This window comes from Rissa tridactyla, chromosome 3 (genome assembly GCF_028500815.1).
Source record: "Rissa tridactyla isolate bRisTri1 chromosome 3, bRisTri1.patW.cur.20221130, whole genome shotgun sequence".
Taxonomy (NCBI): Eukaryota; Metazoa; Chordata; class Aves; order Charadriiformes; family Laridae; genus Rissa; species Rissa tridactyla.
Window position 1 is genome coordinate 30,652,040 of NC_071468.1, and position 23,589 is coordinate 30,675,628.

A 23,589-nucleotide genomic window follows, 5' to 3' on the forward strand; every position below is an offset into this window, starting at 1 on the left:
AGTCATGAGGATACGGGGCCTAGAAAACAGAAGAAGGTCCAAAGCAGAAGAGTCCATGTGATGTAACAGGACTCAGAAGTGAAATAAGCTTCAAAAAATTAGGCTGGCTTTTTTTCTGCTTATAAGCACAAGTGACCTTTGATTTGAGAAAAGGAAGGTAGGCATGACATAATCATCCTGCCAGACGCTTGTACCATCACTTAGAGCTCAGTCCCACATTGCTGGTTTGGCATTCGGCACAGATGACAGGGGAAGACATTTCAAGCAAGGTAAGGGACAAGAGCCTTTTAAATTGATAATTGAGTTTGTAAAAGTCAAAAGTCAATGAATTCGTTAACATTGACAAGCTCTACTCTATGCAGCTTAGAGATGCTAAAATATTCAGAAAAATGCAAAAACCACAATGTAAGAATGTAAAATACATCATAACTCCAGTTAAAAAATGCTGTAACATTAATAAGGTAAAATTTTATTATATTGAGAGGGCAGACATACTAATGACTCTGTTTTCTGTATGGCTGGTTACTGATATACCAGAATTGTAAAGGGAAGGCCTTGGGTTAAATCTGCACCCTGCACAACACCATGAAATAGATTTGTACTGATGACAAATTTGACTTCTATCTCATTCTCAGTTTTATTCACTGTGAGCCTTCTACATTTTCCATCTTGATGTCAGGAATCTGGGTCTCCAGTTTAGTTATTCTTATCTTATCCTTATCAGTAACAGAACAGGATAAAAGACAAAGCAGCAGAGAAACAAGCAGAAGCTTCTCTTTCACTCCTCAGCATGGCTTCCTCCTGATAAGCAGTGACTCCCTTTTTCCTGTAGCCCAGCAGAGCTGGAGAAAGCTTCCTCTTATGCATTACAATCTTCAGCTCTGACATTGGACTAAAAGAAGCAAGTCCTTTTTCCCTTCCTTGCCTGAAACTGTCACTCTTCCCAGATGCCTGCTTGCTCATTGGTGTCCTCCAACAGGCAGCTTCACTACACAAAAATCTTCTGTATTTTCCTTTCCAGATAACTTGCTGTGCGATAACCTTGAAGGTACTGCCATACCCTCTGCAAGGAGGAACAGAGGCCCACAGCCCATTCTCTCCTACACTCCCTCTGGAGTGTTTACATGCAGCCACTCATCTTTCCAGAGTTTCTTGCTGTAAGTGCTTGCCTGGAGTGTATAGCTCCAAATTTCTTTGGTTGGAGAGGAATATAAGCAAGGCACAGCTAAGGTTGGAACCTATATTACAGAGGTCGCATTTTTTTCCGAGGCAAGGCAATACTCATTCAGTCAGCTCAAAAAATACCCTGCGACTGAATAAATTCTGAAGAAACTGAAGAGCAGATTAGAGGACCAAATACCAGGCAAGGGAAAACAAGCAGTTGTCATGGTTAATAGACACAAGGACAGCTCATAGGAAAAGAATAATGAGACATGGAGCATGATGTAAAAGAAACAGGCCAGATGGCAGTACAGCTGTGGGGAAACTCAGCTAGCTCTGAAATGAGTCTTCAGTTATTCAGACTGCTGACTGCAGTTCCAAGCCACTGACTGCAGAAAAAGCTCTGGTTGTCTCAAGAAAGTGGCAGTTTGTTAACAATTACACAATTGAGAGCAAAGCAGAGCAGGTGATGCTAAGAAATCTACTATGGCAGACCTGATGAAGAGTCGTACAAGAGTGTTCACAGCCTCTCTTTCTTCCAATAGCACAGATTCAGAGATATTTTAGAAAGCTGAGTTATAACTTAAACCTTAAGTAACAGAACAGCTAATAACTTTACTCTGTACAGGATTATCCAATTGACATCAGTTTCAGGAAGTCTTTTGAGGTCATGCAATTCCTCTCTGAATGACTCAATATGAAAATAGGAAAATGAATCCATGAAGTAGCGTTGTGAAATAGTTTTAATATGTAGCAGTATGGAATTTCTGTGACATCATTTATTTCATGAACACTTGTAGTCTACCAATGACAAAGACCACAAAGGAAAAACTTAATGCTAGTCTAATTCAAACTTCATGTGAATAATTCTCATCAGAATAATTCTTCATGGACACCAGAACTGTCATGTTAGATTCCTAGATCTCATGCTAGATTAGATTTTAAAGCAGCTACTAGATACCTAATATACAGCATGATGGTGTTCTCACAACAGTTAAATGGAGCAGCGTTTCAGTCTTGGAGCAGTGTGCTGAATGGAAGTTCCAGAAGTCTCTTTTGGGTGAGCGGGCTATGAACCAAGAACCAGTCTCCAAAGGAGTAAACAATAAGTAGCAGCGATGACCTCAAGTGACTTCCCATGCAGGTTCCTAGAAACTGTATTATTTGACTCGTCATCTGGGATTTAAAGAAAAATTCTGCAGCTGAACAGAATATTGCTGTTCTTGCCTATGCTATTAGAGCAGAAAAATAGCTTCGGGCATAAGAAAGGTGGAGTTCTGTGCCAGAATATTCAGGTATTTGGAGAACTTTTAGTGTACACCGTGAAACGCTAGCTGAATGCTTTGCCTAACTAAGCAATGCCATCAGTCTGCAATTCATTGGCACACTCTCATGCAGTTCTAGTGGTTTTCAGTGGATCATGACAAGTGTCAGTGCCAAGTGCTTGTCCTTGAAATATTAATGGCTGGATCAGGCTGTAATTCAGATGGGAGGTCAACTGTCCACCACTGTATGAGCAGTGCTGGGAAAGGCAGTAAGAATACATTAGATTTTCCCACCTGATTAAATTCACCGCTGTAGGAGGAAGCGAAATTAACAGAAAAGCAGGGGAGCAAACAATAGATCAGGGAAGAAAATACTAGGAAAGATCTGTTTAAAGGAAGACTGAAGCTCCCAGGTAAAGCCCCAATGCACTGCTGGGATCAACAGAGCACGGCAAGAGGTTATTCTGGGAGCTGAACCAGTTCACTGAGACACTCTTCATTATTTTTATACTGATTATAGCCAACTGAAGGGTATAAAAGGGATTACATGGCACGGCTGCCTAGAATAGCTGAGAACAAAACTAAGGAAGTCAGTTCTAGCCTCGTCTTTCTAATTCAGCCTGCACTAGACAAAAGCTCCACCATGAGCCTAGAATCCATTTAGAAAGAGAATATTCATATCTCTCTCCATTCATAAATCATACTACTCATTTTTAAAAGTTCTCTATGAGCCTCAGCTTGTGTCGCAGGCGGAGTGAATAACTTCACTTGTAAGAGAGAAGTAGTGAAATGTTTATTAACATAAAACATTGATTTAACAAAGTTAGTAGTGAATGCGACAGTGTTTTACGAGATTCGATGCCAGGGTACACTTGATTATTTACTGCATAGAGACCAGGGTCAGACAAGCTCTCAGGGAGACCCTCCCGTTAAGTCACATGGCTCATAAATGACCCCCTTGCTTTCTAAACTCCTTCTCAGAGAGGAGTTTAGGTGCAGCTGGATCCAATCCTAGTCCCAGACTTGGTCAACAGTTTATGTCTAAAGGATTATATATGTGCAATCAATCCTTATATCACTTAGCTAAGATTTCAAAGCTTAGCATGCTATTAGTCACTTACCAAGAATCTGTTGTGGCAAGCAATCTCTCAACCTCGAGAAGAACCTTAAGCGAGCGTCCCCACTCAAGGGGAGATCCTGTTGTGCAGCCCGCTGCCATGCAGGAGAGCTCAAAGAGCTCTTGGGCTGTCCGCTATTTATGGAGTAAGATAATTGACCTACAGTCATATTCTCATGGGAACAAGATACCTAGGTTCCCACTCCAGACAATGTTTCAATGTTTTGGTTATGTTGCCAGCCATCTCCCACAGTTCAAGTGCAACTCATAACAACTCCCGCTGATGGCCATGGCTTGAGCAGGATCCGGGGCGGGGGGGGAAGGGGAAAAGGGGAGAGCACACTGCCACAGCTTGGCACCACTGTAAGCCTATTTAGACTACACTAGTATGGACTTTGGCTCAAAATAGGTAAGCAAAAAGAACAAATGTATATCAAAACCTCATTCTGCGCTCCCAAACTCAAGTTGGTAAATAGAACCAGCCATAAATCCTGAAAATGTTCTTGGCTGTTTCTTTTTTATTAAACTTATCACCCATGCAAGTCTGGGTTATCAGCTAGACACACATGCTAATAAAAAGGAAGAACCCATACAGCAGCTAGAATGTGAATTAGGAATGTTATGCTTGATTTAGAGTTTGATGCAGAAAAAACAGATTTTACATCTGCATTACTGGCTGGATGCTTTTGCTTTGCAGCTAGGCTGGCATTCTTAACATCAGGAAGAAGAAAGTTACTGCCATGCTGCAGTTCCAGTCCACTAGTTTGCTACTGCAAGGTGAAACCTAGATACCCACTGTTCAAGTGTATTATCCCTTTGCACCTTCAACTGTCTCTGTCACTCCCCTTGTGAAGTCTTTTTGGCTTCTAAGATCTCTACAATGTCTCTCTCTTTCCACCCCTTCCTGGACCATCCAGCTGTTCACTGTTTACTAAAATCTCTCTCTCATGGGCATAGGTGAGGATAAAAATAAATATTTAATAATCTGCAGATCTCTTAAAATCCTAGAAGAAAGACGAATGGTAGGCGTGATTTCCTTGACAGACTCTGGTCTCCCCACATGGGTTGGTTTGTTTTTTTGAAAAAACTAAACCAAAAAAAGCCAAACCAAACCCAACCCAGATTATTTGCTTTATTGAGAGAATAACCCTGATTTCAACAGAAGGCCATCAAGAAGATTCCCAATGTATTGAAGATCTGTGTCTTGAAAGTATTTCTTACCAGGCATAAGATGCAATTCTAGCAGATCTAGAGGACCATGGATGGCAGTGAAAGAGCTCTGCCATTAGCTAAAGAGTGAAGAAGTAGGCTGCCAGTTGGTATGGCCTGTGGTCTCATTCCATCTTAGTCCTTTTTATGAACGTATCATCGCACAGACTTCTCATGAAACAATGCCACTGATGAGGGTTTGTCTTATCATCTCACTGAAAAAATTATGTTCTTACATGGAAACTGTGATCAGAGCTATCCTGTGGAAAGTTTCATACATGCATATGCTTCTCAGTGTAGTCAATAACCACATTATTATCTACAATTATAAACTACCATTTTATAGCAATTTATAGCAATTATAAGCTACCTTTTTATTTGTGGTCCTATGAGTCCTATGACTTGTCACAAAGTTGCAGCTGAAACACAGCTCATGTTGAAATAAAGGATAGGCACCTTGCACTGAGCAGCATGCAGCAGCAAGGATTCTTAGCTATTTTCACGACTACAGACTTTTGGGGACACAGTAGAGTGAAGACACTGACAAAAGCCTAAACGTTTTGCCATAATAGAAAGCCAAATTTGTTTCTGGACAAACACCTGCCTGTTACCAAACAAATACCTTGGCTATTAGAAGAAATTCTTGTATGGTGAGATGTACAGAGGCTACTTCCTTTCTCTTTGCAGGGTAAAAGATTGAGAGGACCTGACCATACTTAAGCCAAGAGATTTCTATATGCACCTTGACAACTCAGAGGCAAGAAGAACATTAACTGAAAGCTAAAGTCAGAACATGTGAAAAACATGCAGAAAAAACCCAACTCAGTCTCTCCAAACAGGTCTTCCTGGAGTCCCTTATCATCATGCCCTAGAGCACTGGTGAACTGTGACAGTTTTATAATTGTTTTCAAACACAGAACATTGTCCAGCCATTTAGACTGAGCTCTGAGATGACTATTTGTGCCGTATCAATCCATTAAAGGCTAAACTTAGATGCTGCAATAAACTGCAGTTGCAGGACCAGGGTTAGGCACAGGTCACTCTACACTTTCCTATATTCTTCAGATCTTGGGGGCAGAAAGGATCCAGTCTGGTCGCTGGCGTTATTCAGAGCAGCCACATCTGCTTAAAATTAGACCCTGCTTTGCTGAGCCAGTGGCCTTCGTGGAACTGTCTTCTGTCCTACTTCCTACTCTAAGGGACATCACCTTTGTGGGTGAATAAGGGTTGATTATCTCTTCTCAATAGAGCACTTTTGGTTTTTTAGGGAACCCTGTTAATTATCCAAGTTTTATAGCTGCAGAGTGACGGCAGCTGAAGCAGATCCTGGAGTCAGGTCCTACACATTATTAAGGATTCCTTTCAGAACAGGAAACCAGCTTGCTACTCCTCCATTGTTAATTCACTTTCCTGGGTGATGAAATGAGCTAAATGGCAGGTGTTGACATGTGTAGTGGAAGTGTGCGTAGTAACAGGAAAACTGGATGAAAGCTGCTACAATAAAGGAGAGAAGAAATTAAAAGAAGGAGCAGTGCCATGTGGACAGGAAAGAATTAAGCAGCAGATTTAGGGTGACAGGCACGATGATGCTGTAAGAAAAGAGGAAACGACATGCTGTTCGGCATACATAAGTTATGCATAACCATAAAATGAGAATTGAAACAGCTTTCGTTAGAGTGCCTATGAGGCCAAGCAATCCCTATGGGATATAAGGATAACAAAGCAGAAAAAATGACTGGCAATCATTTTTAAATACTTTTCACCTTTTCAAGTCAAATGATTTCATATTTTCCAGATGCCACTTTTTTTGAGAGCTTACTTGGCCTCAGAGAGACAGGTGTATGTGTATAAAACCCATGTAATGGATAGCTACTAAATGCATGTGATGATACAAAACCATTTTGGTACCTATTTTTTATATTAGGACGCATTAGAAATAGGCTTTATTCTGCTCAAAATGCCTCCTTGCGCTCAGTGGAGTACACGACTTTCTGGGTGAAAATCACCTGTTCTGATGTGGAAACTGTGCATTTTCTAAAGATATTGGTAACAGTAAGCAGAGTCTTTTCAGCCACATCTCCGCTTTTCCCGGTGAAATGTGAAGACCCGTTTTTCCTCATCCCGGGGGACTGGGGGGGTCGTCGGGGAGAGCAGCTGGTGGGCAGAGCCGAGGCATGGCACTACACCGAAAGCAGATGGGGAAGGCGGAAGGTTCCGGCAGCCGGAACGAAGGCGAGCAGCAGCCAGCGGCACACAGAGCCTGGTTTCACCTCCGTGCTGCCTGCCTCCGCGCCCCGCCGGCCGCCCCCGAGGCGCCATCGGGGGCGGGGGGTGCGGGCCCTGCGAGGCGGCCCGGCCTGGCCGACGTGACCCGGGCGGCGGCGCGGCGCCGCGGGCGACCCCGCTACGTGCGGCTGCGGCCGCCGCTTCCTGCGGCCGCCGCACCGCCCCCCGGCCTACGTGAGCGCCGGCAGCCGCCCGCGCTGCGCCGCCGCCGGCGAGCTGTTAGCGGGCCCCAGGGGCCCCGGCCGCAAGGCGCTCCCCTCCCCGGCCGGTGCCTTCGCTTCCCGGGGCTGTCGGGTGGGAGCGAGGGGCGCAGGGAGGCAGCGGCACCGGCCTGGGGCCGGTCCGAGGTACTCGGTAGCGGCCCTGGCAGAAGCTGTGGGACTCCGCTGGCGAAATCTGTATTTGAGTGCGGGGGACCAGACTCACGTGGACCAACCAGAACTGCGTGGTGCAGAGCCGGGCTGTGCTGTCCAGGCGCAAGGAGAGGGGCATCCCGCAGGAAGAAATGGTGGCCTGTGGAGACCGAGGTAATAGGAATGGGATGAATCCTAGTCCATACATTTAGGGATGAATAAGCACAGTTGATGTTACAAACTCGTCCATTTGGAAGTGAGTGAGAAGGAAGGATCCAGGCAATGAGCTGCCACTCTGATGCAGCTGTGAAAAAAAATGTGATCCTAGGTATTTCCAGTATGAAACGCCACTGTAGAAGAGCATTCAGGAGAGCACAGCTGAGATGCTACAGGCAGTTCTGGTTCAGTCATGTGATTCTGGTCACTCACATTCACATACAGGTGAACTGGGACTAGCATACCTGCTGAGAAGACTTAAAAGAGAGATAAAGAGAATGGACAACCTGTAAACCTTTGCAAAACAAAGACCGAGAGCAGATATGATCACTTTGCATAAATACTTTGGGTGACTTAAGCCCCAGAAGGGCCAAGAACTATGTAAACTAAAGGTGAAGTGTTTGCACAAAAGAAATCAAGGTGTAAATGGGTCGCAAATACATTTTGATTGGAAATCAGGAGATTATTTTTTCCCCGTAGAGAGTGATAGCCTGCAACAGCCTTCCTATGGAAGTAGGAGGGGAAAAATACTGAATACTTAGCTAGCTAGAGCTCTGTCAGTTCGTGACAGAAATTATAAATATATTCGCAGTGGCACGGGAACTGGGCTTGAGCAGGGTATCCTTTCCAGTCTTCTTTTCTTAAATGGGCCAGGAGTGTCTAGATACCACAGTGATAAATCATGCAAATAAGTACATATATAAAAATAGTAGTGACATTTCTAATGTACTTATCCAGGGATCTCCAACGGCCATACAAATGTGAATGCCAGATACATATCTTTCCCTCGGGGAAAAGCTAGGCAGGTATTATTAGCTTCATGTTGAGCTGGGGAGACTGAAGTATAGAGAAGCTAAGTATCTGGCATGAGCCCATTCCACGGGTTTTATTTTCAGTGACTGCAAAGCTCCGTTGGGCAAACAGAAGCTCTGGAGTGCAAATGCCAATGAAGAAAGCTTTCCTAGAGCAACAAGCGAGAGCTACACCTGCCTGCTTTATGAACTGTCGCTTGCTTAATACTGGCTGAGGGCCCAGGCGAAGCTTACTGGGAGTGGCCTGTGTTGTACTGTAATACAGTGCTCTTTATATCCTGGGGATAACAGAAAATAATCAGAATCAGCTATGCCAGTAAGAGCAGCCTGGAAGTGGCTCTATATTTCACTTCAGGACATCACATTAACGGAAAAGTTCTCCCCCTGAGTGAAAAAGAAGAGTGTGACTGAAAAATAGGCCGTGTGAATAAGTGGCAGAACTGAAAGAAAGCCACAGTAACCCTAAGTTCTCTTCTAACCACAGTGAATGCAAGTCTTCATTTACATTCAACCAGCAGCAAAAAGGAAAAAGCCTGTTACTTTGCATCAGCCCTCCTTCACTGGCCCATACTTCCCAGCTATTTGTCCATGCCCTTAGCATATGCCTGTAAATACAGGCAGTTTGGCAAAAAAGCAGACACTTTCCTTTGCTAAACTTTGCCCAGAAAAAACAAACAACCGGCAAAACTCAGTGACAGGCTTTTAAGAATTTATCAAAGGAAAAGCGTGGGTCTACCTGTGTAGGCGCATACCTCATAACAAAGGTCAGCTTTCAGAATGCTCATCTGCAGTAAGGAAAAAGATGACCTCTGTCCCTGCTCTCACACAATCCGTTCTGTTCCACACTCCAACCCCATGGTCTCAGGCAAAGCTAAGACACTTACAAATCTTCTCACCTCGAAACCATCACTTTCCCATTACATCAGAGTTCTGGGTTGAAAACATTTGTATACAGCAAATAATACACCTGTCTATAATGGGTTTTCTGTTGTCTTCATTTTTCCCCTGCAGGTTACTTTTCTGTTACTTAAATGCCCAGCTTCTTCCCTGAAGCACTAGAAGAGCTGAGCAGAGCCCTAGCACCTTAACTTTCTAGCACTTCCAATACCTGCAGCACTCCACTTAGTGGGAAGCTGAACCAGACCTTTTCTACGATGCAGGGTAAACCTTGGGGTTTTTTATCCCAGTTCTTTAATTGATTTGCTACAGGGTTTGTACAAGTGAGTGCCTTTGTGTCAGTTTTCCCCACTGGAAAATGAATAGTTCAGTTTAGTCTCACGATATATGAGTGCCTCTTGAGTCCTGAAAGGCTGTCAATCTACTGGAGAGAAAAGAATTCCCATGGAATGGCATCTGTTTACATGCAGTTTTGTTACAGGTGAGTTATTGGACAGCTTCACCTCATAATTTCTGATACTGTCTATTTATCTTTCTCCTTTACTTGGGAAATAAAATGGAAGAAATGAAAAAAAAAAAGGGCTTTAAGCAACCTGTTTTCTACATCAGACATCAACGTGGCTTTTCTTTTTTATCATTTTTCCTTCCTGTGAAGCATTCATCATGATGACACAGCACATATGGCAGAAAAAAAATTCTGGGCTGGACTCTGTACCACTGATGTTGAGTCATTTACACCATTGTTAGCAATCACCGAGTGAAATGGTTGTGTAAACCTCCTCCTTGGACCTTTATAAATGATGCCAAATGCAATGCACTGGAGCATCCTATATTGTGTACTTAAATATTTTAGGCTTCACATTTCCCCGTATTTCTAGGCAGTGGTCATGTTTGTATTTAGGCCTGCATCAAACAATTCCATAAGCTCATGTGAGGCCAAAGCTTGTCTTTAAGAATGATGGGCAGAAAAATCCATTTATTCGGAATTTATGAATGCTGGATAAGGGTATAAAATTGCTCTATTATGGAAAGGTTAAGGTTATAGTGAATCAGTAATTTGCTACCACAGCTGTGTCATATAACTCACTGAAAAGGGAAAAAAATGTGAGTCACTGACATTAATAGTCTTCCATTTAAATAGGACTGTCTTAGAAGAAATGCATGGCTGCCCTTGCACCCAGTGGTCTGTAAGAGCTGGGGGGGGGTGTCATGGAAAAATCCCAGCAAAAATGAAGGAACAAAGAGCAGGAAGTAGTTTTTGAAAACATGGATGTTAAGAGTTCAGGGGACTCAAAGGAGCACATGTTGACCGAGAGAAGTCTTTTGATTATTGTATTGGGAAAAGGAAAAGGTAACTTGTTCTGGGAGAAGGAGACGTGTTTTAAAGCATACACACAGAATCTGTAGCAGAATCCCTCTTGGGAGGGAAAGGGGCAGGAGAGAAAAACATGAAGCTCAGCAGATTCTCCATGTCACAAAGGAAGTAGGAGTGTGAAAAGATGGGGGGTACGAATACAGCTCTTATGGAGACATGCAAGAACTCTGAATGTCTGTAGTAAAATCTTTACACAGAAACTAAAAGACAAGTGTCTCCCTCGTCAGTAGAATTGTTTTTTTATCCAACAAATCTGAAAAGTTGTGGATCTTTGTTTTGTTGTTTTAATTTCAAGAGCTTGCTTTCCTCTGTCTTCTAGTTTCCTGTATATTCAGTCTCACTCTATAAGGATGATCTAAATTACCCAGTCTTGGCGAACAGCCCCACTTTCAAAGTACTCTCCAAGCAGTGTAACATTAGGGATAAGCTACAATCATCACAACGTGGCTGTGAATAACCACCTACTCTGGCTGCATTTCCCTACAGAAAGCAGAACAAGTGCTGGGCTGTGATAGGAACCCAGACAGCAAAGTAAAATGGTAATAGGGAAAGCAGCATCTTCACATTAATCTCTTTCAGCTGGTGATTTCCTGGTTTGATGAGTGTGCACTGAAGCAAAACAGAGCACGGTTTAGGAGATTGTTTCTTCAGTGTTGCCATGGGGCTGGAATGACCATAGCTACACCCTTCAGCAGTGGAAACGTCAGTTTTATTTTCATCTTGTGAGGAAAACTGAGCCCCAGTGCAGCCAGTACCAGTGACTGGGGAATGCAGCTTTGCTTGCAGAGAGCAAGCAGAGGGCGCAGATGGCCCTGCCTCTGGCTCCCCTGAGCAACCCTCAGCCCCAGTGAAGACTTGCCGAGCATCATCTCATGTTTTCAGTGCCGACACATTGGGGACTGGCAGGCAGTTCTGTCTCCTGTTCTCTGACTAGTAGCAACTGGAAGGAAGGAGAGGCCCTGCCTTAAGGAGCGGTTACCTACTCAGTTTTTATGGACTGGCAGGACTGTACCCTCTGTCAGTGGTCAGAGGGATAAAAGCAGCTCAAAGCTTGAGGGGAAGGATGGTATCAGAGACTTGCACAAATATCCTGTGCAGGGGATCCCAAAACAAGGAAAAACAACCAAAAAAATGGTGTAGCTGTGCTTGGTTTCTCATTATCTCCCGACCTGGGCCTTAGATTTTAAGAGAACCCATGGGAACTGAGCCACCAAATTGAATTGCTCATAAATGTAAATTAAAGCACATTTAATCACAGGTGCAAAATGTGCTTTTTAACTGTTCAGAGAGTACAGTTTAGGTTGTATTGATGTCTAAGCATTTCTTATTTAAGATCAATAAGGTCCCTGGGTCTCTGAATAAAGAAGACGTATTTGCCAATGACAGGCACAAAAATTGAAGCCACAGGTTCTAAATGGTCACATAATGTTTTCAGACATGTGAAGGCTATGTTAAACCATGATTTAAAATAGGCAATAGCTAATTTTTATGACCTGGTCTCTTGGTGACATTAGTCAGTCCTGAGCCATTGACTCACTTGGACTCTCTGTCTAAACAGGGAGAAGCCTAGGTGCTTTCTCTTTTCAGCTATGAAATGTAAATATTTTTATGAAGGCAGAAATTGTGCTTAACATGCTACAGGCTTGAAAATACCTTAAAGGTCTCATAATTTAGCTGAAGGTAGCTGGCAGGAAGCACAGGAAAACAGGAACTCCTCAAAAGACATTAAGTACCTATCTCTACCAAAGATATGTTTCTCTATATATGTTATTCAGCCATGAGATCTCAGAAGACAAAGCCAAGTAATGCCTCTGCACAAACCAGTGAGAATCCCATAGTTATCTCATCTGAAAGGGATAGGGATCTCATCTGAAAGATGAAAAAACAGCCTGATTTAGAGAAGGGACAAGTGGTGTCTTCTGTCTATCTCTTAGTGAGGCAACTGGTGATTTAGGATGGGAATTTCTCCTTCTGAAGCCACTTCTGCTTTGAATCAAAAAGTAAATATGGCATTGAGAAAGGTAGCAAGAGCCTGGCCTTACAGCTAGCTGGTGAGGGGGGACTTCTAGGGTGTCTGGGACTCATGTTTGAACCTCTGGCCTTATGGACTGAGGATGTCATCTTGAACATCCGCGGTCTCGTAAGACAGATGACTACTTTAGCTACCATGCTTTGACTTACCAGATCCATCTGGAAGATGCTTGTTCTGTCCCATTAATATTGCAATGGGGAACCTGGTTCATCTGCACCTGCATCATCTTTAATAGTTTGTTTTCCCTCTGACCTAGACAAAAACTGATTATCTAGGTCAAACTCAGATGTCTGGAAAGTCTAAGCATGCTGATCTTTGCTTTCTGGAAAGTTCATGGTTTCGTCTGATATGGAATGGAGAGGTACCTTCAATCTTCAGAAACATTAATGGCATGGGAAAATTATTTCTTTACAGTTGTAGTGCTGTTGTAGAGAACTGTAACAGAAACAGTATGAATGGGAATTGCCTCGGTGTGGAAGTACTGGAAGGGACACAAGGTAGGAAAAGGACGATAGGAATGGCACGTGTTGATGGCACCTAGATTAGCAAGTCATCAGCGTCCTGGCACACATACATGTGCAACTTCTCAGAACAAATTTTTATATATACGTTTTTATATATATATACACACATATATATATTAAAAAATATATATATTTATTTAAATACATATATATATATACATGTTTGTGTATATATACACAGATACCAGTATGTATAGGCATCAACAAATACGGCTTTTACTCATTAGAGTTATGAAGATGCCAGTAAGCATAATCATGGCTCAGCACATACCTCTCAGTCTGTGTTTGAAAGGATATTAGCAGGGAAATGAATAACTGATGAATTTGGACAATCTATGGTCTTTTTAATCCTTCATGAAAAATGGTTGGTTATTACCCTATAGCCTTTGTCTGACCTTAAAATGAGGTTTAAAAAGAGAACTGACATACATCATCTCAACCTTTCTGTCTACCTCCTGTCATAACTACTGGATGTCAGATTTGTTAAAGTGGGTAGTACACAGGCCTCAGAAATACAACACTTGAGCTTGAATTTTGCTTATTCCACTGGCTCCTTTACTTGTTCACAGACAAGTCATCTAAGCCAAAGTTTCAAAATCCTCAGCCTAATGCTGGTATTACACTGTCATTAGTGCTCAGATACCCCTTTGTGACCTTTGATCAAAAATCACAAGCTCAAATTCAGCTTTGCCTATGCAGATCTCTGACACTCGCAGAGTTCATTCTTGTGCTGCGGGAGAGCTTGGTGACATTATTCAATGGCATGCTCTCATATCAGAGAGTGTATGTATAAGGCAGAGAACATGTATGGGGATAAAGATCAGAAAATCTAAAATTAGCCATCACCATCAAAATAATTATTTTGATGAGATTCTTTTATCAGATGCCACTGTTAATGGCACCCCTACCTGGATGGCAAGACATAGCACTTTCTCAGGAGAAACACATTCTCTTTCAGGCAACTTCAAAAGTCTGGGGGCTAACCTGTGCCTCGGATGCTGCTGTCCTGCATCACTGCTCTTACACTAAGCCAAAATGACTCAGCATCTCCTGTTGCTTTAGAACAGCAAACCCAAACCTTGTGTGGAGTCCAGAGGTGGTATTTTTTTCTGCAGTTGCCTCAGAGCAGCAGCAGCAGCAGCCAATGGTGAAGACTCTCTGCGGTATAACAAAGCTAACAGGCAGGGCTCTGAGGCTTCACTCCTTAAAGTACCATGGGCTCCTTCTGTAAACCCTCATCAAGTCGTTTAAATGCAGTGTCCAAATCTGTTCATTTCTAAGACAGGTCCTGATTCAAAGCTCATTTATCTCAAACCACAGTAAAATACGTTCTTGATTCACTACAATTTTTTTAAACAAAAGTCACTGTAGCTTATGGACTCTGTGCGTATCTGTATGCATGTGAATTGTCTATATGGGCTATAAAATTTGAGCTTTTGTATGCAAAATTTAAAATAAAATGTTCTTTCAGCAATGCCTTTTCACTTTTATCATAACTTTCTGGCTTTCAGGAAACTATTTTTTCCTATTTCCATTTAAAAAAGAAACTTGCATATATAAAAAAAAATAAAATGCAAAATAATTTTCATTTTTCAATGAGCTTATCTAAGAACACTACAGATTTCACTTGGTTATTTCCTGCCTTGAAATCTGTTCTGGTATCATCACACAGAGAGAAGTAATCTGCTGAGAGTACCTCTGCTCCAAGGGCCCTTCTGGGCTATGAAGAACTGGTTTAGAAGCTCCACATTGGCTTTTCTCCCAGCTCCAGCACACAGGGAAGATCAGGAGCACAGCTGGTAGGCACTAAGCCCTGGGTAGTCTCTGCTTCACAGGACCTTAAGAGGCACAGCAAATTATGCTAGCCCTGGGGAGGCTCCAGCTCACAGTAAGAGTTGTTGCGGCCCCTGCAGGACTCCGGAGTATGAATCCAAAGGTAACTTCAGATAATTTTGCTTCCCTGCCTGCAATCATTCCCCTCCTGCCTGAAGTGTGGGAACTGAGTAACTGAGCATAAGATCCGTTACATCCCTCTTCAGCACTAGGCTATAAAAGCCCCATTTATATTTTTTTAAATTTTTTCCACTGTGAAAGCTGGATATACAAATCAAAGCCAGTACTGCTGGGTCTTAAAGATTTTCTTGTAAATCACAGCCACTAGTCATGTGATTACATGATTACACAATAAATACCTTCTTTTCAAGTTTCCAGCTCTCATAATTATGAAAACTCCAGAACAAGACTTGACGTCCAGAATCCAGATGACAATTTAAAAAGCTCTAAGGCTCTTATTTGCTCACAAGAAAAATTCTTATAAGTTTTAAGCCAGTTGTGACTTTGAAATTGGAGTAATTCTGACTATTTTGGTTTAGCAAAGGTGTGGAAAGTACTGATTTTGTAGCACTAAAAATGTTGTGGTTACAGACCAGAATATAGTTTTGGTGCATACACTGTTCTTCTAGAAGCATTCTGCATACGGGAGAGGAAGAAGAAACAAATAGTAATGCCGTGGTTTTTATGGCCGCTGCCCTTTTTTAAACTGATTTTTGTGGAACATGTTATAACAATAGCAGTTCTCACTGCAAAAGTTGCAACTGTCCCTGGGAGGCACTAAGTCTGAAATGCTATCTTTGTATAAGATTTGTCAAGAGTCTATTCTTTTCTTTCATTTTAATAGATATTCTTTACGGCTCAGTTTTTACTTGTCTCCCTTCTTTAGTCCTACTACTTCTGCAGCACTGCAGAGGCTCAGGATCATAACAGAGAGGAGATCACTTCTGTATGAAATAAGGTGGTTCAATAAATCTTGAATCATAGTTCACCAAAAGTAACCAGTTTCCCTTCTGTGGGTACATTCACAAACTGCACTCTCAGCATATAGCTTCTAAAACTTATGTTCTTTATCTCAACTTGCTTCAAACTTCAGGGTAAGGGACATCTCTTGACATCATCTCTTGACATCACAGAAATGCTCACTGCGTGGTGTTTTTTGACAAAGATGAAACTGGAGAAATTCCATAAATGTTGCCAAACAGACTGATGCTACCAAAGATCCGCATTGGGGTTAAAGCCATTGTTTTCTTTCTAGCTCTGTGTTATACTTCGAAACACAGGGTTGGTGCTTTTCTTAGTAATAACTGTTTGATCAGATGGGCTTAAAGAGTGTCAGTTCTGAATCAGAGGACTGGATAGTTTGAGACAATTTCAGCAGATGCTAAAGAGCCAAATGGTCAAATACTGCAGTTAAGACATATATTTTTGGATTGAAATCTTAGAGAACAAAGCCCGAAAGAGTGAGTGCCCAATCTGCTTTCACAGTTCTCTGTGACCATCATAAAAATGCTGTGCTGCAGAGAACATTCACACATGGAATATCTGGTGTTTATAATTTTCTTTTTTGCCAGGCAACTGGATCAAATAATCAGTTAATAATAAGCAGAAGTAAATCTCACATGAGTATCTAACTGTATCTAATCAGAAATTCCTGAGGACTAGAAGTACATTCTTAGAGATCAGTTGCTTCCCAGTTTATGGCTTTCCACCTTGTGTATAGATATTCACTGGATATATCATCAGCTAATATCTCCCAAGAAATAGAGACACTCTTGGAATTGACACAGTAACAGACTATCTTTGATTTTCCTGTATTTTCTTTTCTGGCATGTACCTTTCAAATGTAGAGTTACCTGCTACAGTTTCCAAGGACAAAAATTTGGCTACTTACTTTGCTGCTCTCAATTGCTGCCAGCCACTAAGGTAAGAATTAGATGAGGACAAATGTCTTCGAGTAAAAAACCTCTCCTTTCTTACAAGAATGGCATTTTCTCCACACATGCTTTGTTTTAAATCCTTTTAAATGTTTCCAATATTCAAAAACCAAAAATCCTTCAACTGCAAACAGAACAAATGAAAGTTTCCAAAAGAACCTTTGGAAGAAATGTGCATTTTTCTTTTCAAGAAAGTATTTCCACCTCAGTCTAAGAATAATTGCAACAGCTTTTGAAATTCCAGGATCACCTCCTTCCTCTCATGACAAAGCATGGAGCAGCGAATATGTGGGATATCATCTCCCACATACTTAATATTTCTTTTCCAGTCACTAAAGAATGGAGAGCTGAAGCCTCCTGTGATGCCTAAAAAAAGGAGCTGATAATTACTTCAAGTACCACCAGACTGAGGAGCGCCTGGTCCTTGACAAAGAGTACGTACATAATCCTCTTGGTACCACCTCAGTTCTTTGTGGGCCCTAGTCCTTGACCTTTGGTCATCCCTTCAGTGACTTCAGCTCTGTTCTCTTCCTCACTGATTGACTCCAGTGAAGTTCATCTGTGAGGCCTATAAAGCATGGACTTAACGTTTTGGATGCTGAGACTTGGCAGCCACAAGCAACTTCAAGTCACAGCGTGGTGGCTCTGTTTGTGTTTAGCGTTCACCCTGAAGGCAAAGCTTAGTTTGGTCATTTACACTCTATCAGAGCAGCATCATCTTATACAGTACCTCTGCACTCTCAGGGATACTAGGAGATTCAAGTTGGTGGTTTATTTATGTGATAAAATGTGCACAATACACACAGAAAGTGACATTGCTGAGGTTATTACTACAGGAGCATTGTTCTGATGCATAACCATCATATATATATTTATAAATCAGAAGATGCTTTATCATTTACTGATATTTAACTTTGGTCAAGCTTGACAACTGTATTAGGATCAGGGCCTAGGAATCTGTGTGTTCCCCTGTCAGGGAGAAAATCTCCTTACATACAAGTGAAGCCATCTGCCTTTTGTGAAATTCAAGTGCAAACTCCACTTTGTAGTTTGTGTAGTTGAAGTTACGCAAGTTGCTAACACAGCCTTGATGTGTTGCCCTGTGATATTTACCTTGCTTGTCATGTTCTTTCAAGTCAGAATGGGGAACAGTGCAAACGCTGCAGCGAAAGGAAATAATGTGAGGAAAACTGGGTTTTTGAAGGAACCCACTGCAATATTAGGGAAACACTGGGAGGATAATGTCTTTTCTGTCCTTTGGTGTGATTAAGTGCATAAACACTCTGGGTATAAGGGTACATTGGTAACTCAGATGTTCTGGTATTTAAAGCTGTAGGATATATATCAGTTTAAATCCAGATAGCCAGGGATTAGTATCAAAGCTTATTTTAATACAGAAACCACACAGGATTAAAGGAAACACTTGCTTTTCTTCTCCTACAGAGGCGGTGAAAATAACTCCTGGAAAGCACAAGATTTATGCATCACTTTAAGTCCTGTTCTGATGCTGCTAAGTAGAGCATTGTGGTGCCTCTCTGCATAAAGGTGACCTTAACCCAGCAGGAGTACCTCAAGGTATTTATCTGGCCCCTGTCAAGACATGTAAGAGAACTGAAAGTGTTTCTAAGGGCAGATTTTATAGCACCAGGAAGAACCTGATTAAATTCACCAAGAATTCTCTAAGTTTTTTTGGCAAAACCCTCAATATAAATATGTTAGTTAGGTATTTCTTGAACTCTGGTACTGTGTTTCATGAAAGGCATTTGTATTATTTAAATGTCTTCCCCATGACTATTTCTAAACCTTGCTTCTAATCTAACCCTTTTAATCAAGTTCTCTCTATTTTAAAATAAGCCTCTACATTGGGATTATACACTTTATTGCTGATTTATATCCTAAATCACTGGCTTTCTACTGTGTTCCAGAATGTGACCCAGACTGCAGGAGACTGCCATGCTAGAGTTTTTGCTGGAGCCTGCACACCAGCAGATATACGACAGTCTTCACTAGACAGACGCAGGTTAAACTCCCAGTAAGATCAATAGCACCATTCCCCAGTTATTAGCGAAACAAAATCTCTGTCTCAAAGAGTTTAAATTCAGCTATATCAATTATGATGCTCTAGTCTGACTTCTGCTGAAAGACTGACCAAATAAAGTAACCTAGGACTTCCTGTTTAAAGCCCATAGCTCTCCTTTGAAAAGCAGTCAAACTTCTAGGAAGGCATCCTTTCTTGATGTAGAGACTATGAAGAACAGAGAATTCAGTACACCCAATTCCCAACTATCCCTACCTGTTAAAAACATGTAGCTACAGCCTGAACTGTAGCAAGATTTTCAGATACCCATAATAGGCTAGATCTCTCATTTGTAATTTTTTGGAGTCTTCCTTCCCACCTTACCGTGGGGTTTATTGCCAGTCTATTGCCTACAGAAAGGCAAACTCCTCTTTTTTTTTTTTTTTTTCTTTTCCCTTAGGGAAATTTTATTTTGACTAGGAATCGTGTGAATAAAGGCACAGAATCTAGGAGCTCTGGGTGGCTGTGACTCCTGGAACTCTCTGGGAGCAGAAAGAGTACATTCATGGCTATGAATGGCTATGCCTGGCATTCAAGCTACCTTTCCAGTAACCACTACCCTCTACTTCAGTGGGGCCAGAAAAAACAGGGTCTGTAGTGAAGCAAGCAGGAAGGAAGACACCACCCCAACCTTTTGTATCAGCACAGAAAACAGTCACAGACTAGTTCCTAATGGAGACAAGAAAGCACGATCAGTGCATTGCTATAGGTCTGAGGGACAGATAAATGCCACGCATAAATATTCATTGAGGCGTTTTAATGAATTAGCTAAAAATATGGCATCACACTATTTTAGTGCAACCAGTGCAGCTCTGTGTGTACATGCATACTCTGTACTAGTCTGGGGGAAACTTCAGGAGGATAAGCAAGGTTTAAAGGGACACGTAGTTAAACTGGTGCAACATCATCCCTCTAATTCAACTGATACATTTCCTCTGTGTAATGAACTGGTTTTGAGACCCCACTGCCTTGTCTGCATCATCATTTACACCTACGAGAAATGGGTACCTTACAAAATCAGCAGAGGGGATACTTCTTATCAGATCAAAAGTTCACAAGGTGAATTCAAAATCAAAGCTAATCCAATAATGCCCTAATGCTTTACTGGTAGGTTTCTTATTTTTAAAGCAATCCAGGAAACAGCAGGGAGTATGGGTCAGTATGATTGATCTCCATAAACCTCTGGGTATGGGGTAATTGGTTATTTGACATGTTTCTGTTTCCATGCAGGTTTCTTAGCTAAGCAAATTCCTCTCTGTAAATAATCTCATGAAATGACACAGGGCCAAATACTGTCCAGCCTGTACTTTGTATGCAAGGTGCCAGCAGTTCTACAACACTGTATCTGTGGATCCCAGTGAAATGAAATCCTGTCCAAGAGTCCACATGACTACTACCATCTGACTAAGCACAGTGAAGGTCCTTGTTGCTTCCTCCAGTATAACAGCACTGGAGTGACTGGGAGGCTGAGGTGCACTGGTGTCCTGCCTACTGGAAGAGTTGACTCCTACCTAGCTCAGTAAGCTACAGCCCTCAAAGGCTGTCAGCCTGAAAGAAGAGAGAGAACTGAGTGGATGAAGTATTTCATGGATTTGCCCCTGAAACATGTTAGGGATTGAGTTCCAGCTGTGACACACGCATATGATATGCGGGCTATGTAATTGCTCTGCGGTTCACTGTTACTGGGAAGTGTCAAGCTATGCAAAACAGAAGTCAGGAGGGAATGAAAGCAGGTCTATTTCTTCCTTCTGCCGGATCCTCTGCCAAACATACTATGCCAGAAAGATCTAATTCCTGTTCTTTACTCCTTCAAGATCTCCTATCTATGGCACAGGCTGCATAGAGGAGTATATGTTCCACAGATAGATTGATAGCCGTGAATAAGCAGAGATTATATTTATCTAAGAACTCCCCTTCCTGCGTAACCCCAATGGCCTGTCCACAATGGAGTGCAAATTCTCGCCTTGCTCTCTCTACCCTCAGGGATGGGGAGTCCAGCGTACCTGTATGTTTTGAGGTAAACAGAGGCCACAATGCCACTCACAAACATGAGAGGAGCTAGGATCTGTGAGAGTCCATTTTATTTCCCAACTATATTCTGATGCCTAAGAGAAACATTATCCCTTGCTTTGTAAGAATAAACTTATTTGCTCATGCTTTTTATATGAGGGATGACTCTAATGCTGTCTGCTTTAGTTATTCTGCAAGGCAGGAAATCTGCAGTCTCTCACTAAAATTATAGCAAGTCCCATATTTGCTGTGTATATGTTATGTAAGAGTTACTATTCTGGGCTGTGCTAAATTTAAAAGAGAAATCTATCAGGGACTCCTACCAGCAACTTGGGCATTGAAATGTTCAGGAGGATCTCCTGCTTTGATTAGGCAGATTGTGAGCAGAAAAGCAGAGTTCAGAAGCTTAATTTAATTCCCAGTTCAAGTTAAAAGAGAAAATTGTAAAGCCCTAGGCAAATTGTCAATGATACTGTCATTTAATCTACTCCCAGAATAAAATTTCAGTTACAGTGACACATAATATTTGTAAGGGGGCATATCCTGAGGCCTTTCACCAATAAATAAAGTTCCTCACCTAGACTGGCCAGGGGGATGGTGGTGTGTGTGTGTCTGATGTGTAAGTGTTATGAAACTACGCATGGTCTATGCTCAAAATATGTTGGCTTACTGAAAACTTGTAAAAATTACCTTTCTCCACTTCTGAATGTTCATGGCTTAGGTGCGGCTCACACAGAGACACTGTACTGCTTTACCTCATGGAAGTGATTTTTAACTACTTTTAAGTGTCAAGTGAACATGTTAGATTGTTTGATGCTTTCACCCTAACAGCATTTTACTAAATAACAATAACTTGATAACTAGTTAATTTACCAACACTAAGAATTAAGGAAAACATCAGCTAAACACTAAGAGCTAAATTTTCAAATGTTTACAGGCACCTAACTGTATGGCATAAACCTGTAGAAACCTGGATGTTTTGATCAATGTTTGTAACAGTGTCAATACAGACTGTCTCTGAAAACTTTTAATTCAATGATATAGGACAAGGGATTGCATAAAGGCGTAAATAACACTTTTTGGAAAGCTTTAACAAGAAGGAGGCTAAAGTGAGACTCCCCAAGGGATGATGCTGTGACAAACAGGTCAATACCTGAAACCATGACTGATCCCACTTTGCTACCTACAGTACTCCAGGCCACTCTCATTCAGTTCAAATCCAGCTCCAGAGACTGTGTAAGCTGTCAGAAGTCGAGAGAACTTTCTCTCCAGCGTCACCTGAGCTGCTTTGTGCCTCCTCTCTGTCGGTGTAGACCCGCAGAGGGGGAGGCCCATTCAAAACAGGGGATAAAGCAGCTTCCTCCACCAGCCTCAGGGTCACACCACCCACCACCATCACTGTTTGAGGAATGATGGTGTTGGTTAACTGATTATTTTTCCCAAATACTCACTTGAAATTTAGTGTTTTACCAGAAAACACATTATCACAGGCGAGGCTTTAGGTGAAAAAAGGTGCCTGTGGATTTTAAATCTTGGTGAAATGCTGGGAGCTATATTTTCAACCACGTGCACTTTGAAGGAGTTAGGTGTAGGCTCACCCCGAAGAGGAATAATGTGTATTTATCACCATGGTATTTTACCTGTTCAACAACCGATGTGTTGTACTGTGAGAAGCAGTCCTTTGCTGCTGATGTCGTTTCCACTGTGAAGACGCCTTCCAATACACTGGGGAAGGAGCTAGGGCTCGTCAAGACACCCAAAAATCCCCACACTGGGGTAGCAGCTCTCCACACCGGTGCGGCTCTCCACCTGGGCCCACACCCCGCACAGGGGGGCTGCTGAACCTGTTGGCCCCTCGCTTGCTGCACCGAGAAGCAGGCGGCCCTACACCACTTTGAAATGCTTTTATTTCCCCCCATAACAAGAACGGCAGCAGCTTCATCACCCGGCCCCCTCTCCGGCTGCTGTCCCCTCCCGCCTGTCTCCTGGCACCAGCCCTCAGGGGCCACAAGATGGCGCCGTGGCGGGCACGCGGCTCCCAACATGGCCGCCACACGGGGGGCCATTCGCGGGCGGCGGGAGCTGGGGTAACCCCTGCCATATGGCTGGGCGTGCTCATTTTCTGACGGACAGCTTCCCCTCTGCCTCGGAAAGGCCTCCTGACTGAAACTGCCGTGTGAAAGCATCCCAGAGCTTTGGATGTGAAAGCCCGGGCCTTTGTCAAAGCTGGGCCAGGACAGGTGGTGCCGTGGCCATGGCGAAGTCTGCGTGGTCCCTGCTGCAGGTGCAGCTCCGTGGGCACCCAGGGCCGCACACGCTTAGTGACTGCGGCTGTTGTTCAGGTCCCTAGGAAGAACTCGAGGCCAAACACGGCTTCCCACCCGCCCTTGTGCCTGGTGCTTCTCCAGCAGCACCTGTCAGTCATGTACCTGACACAGAAAATAGTAAGAAATGAGCTGGTTTTCTGCCCTACAAGCTTGGAAGGGGA

At 42.6% G+C, this 23,589-nt stretch overlaps 1 protein-coding gene and 1 long non-coding RNA gene across 9 annotated transcripts in view; one reads left to right on the forward strand and one right to left on the reverse strand.

Annotated features, from left to right (window-relative positions):
* TMEM247 (transmembrane protein 247) overlaps positions 1-23,589 on the reverse strand; it is a 142,690-nt gene that overhangs the window by 101,881 nt on the left and 17,220 nt on the right. The gene's annotated exons all lie outside the window — the stretch shown is intronic.
* On the forward strand, positions 7,240-22,008 carry LOC128907356 (uncharacterized). 2 transcript variants are annotated; one of them, XR_008465566.1, is made up of 4 exons: positions 7,240-7,565; positions 17,344-17,448; positions 18,458-18,589; positions 18,940-22,008. It is a non-coding gene; the product is annotated as an uncharacterized LOC128907356 (long non-coding RNA). The 2 variants fall into 2 exon arrangements; XR_008465565.1 differs by having other exon boundaries at positions 20,322-22,008.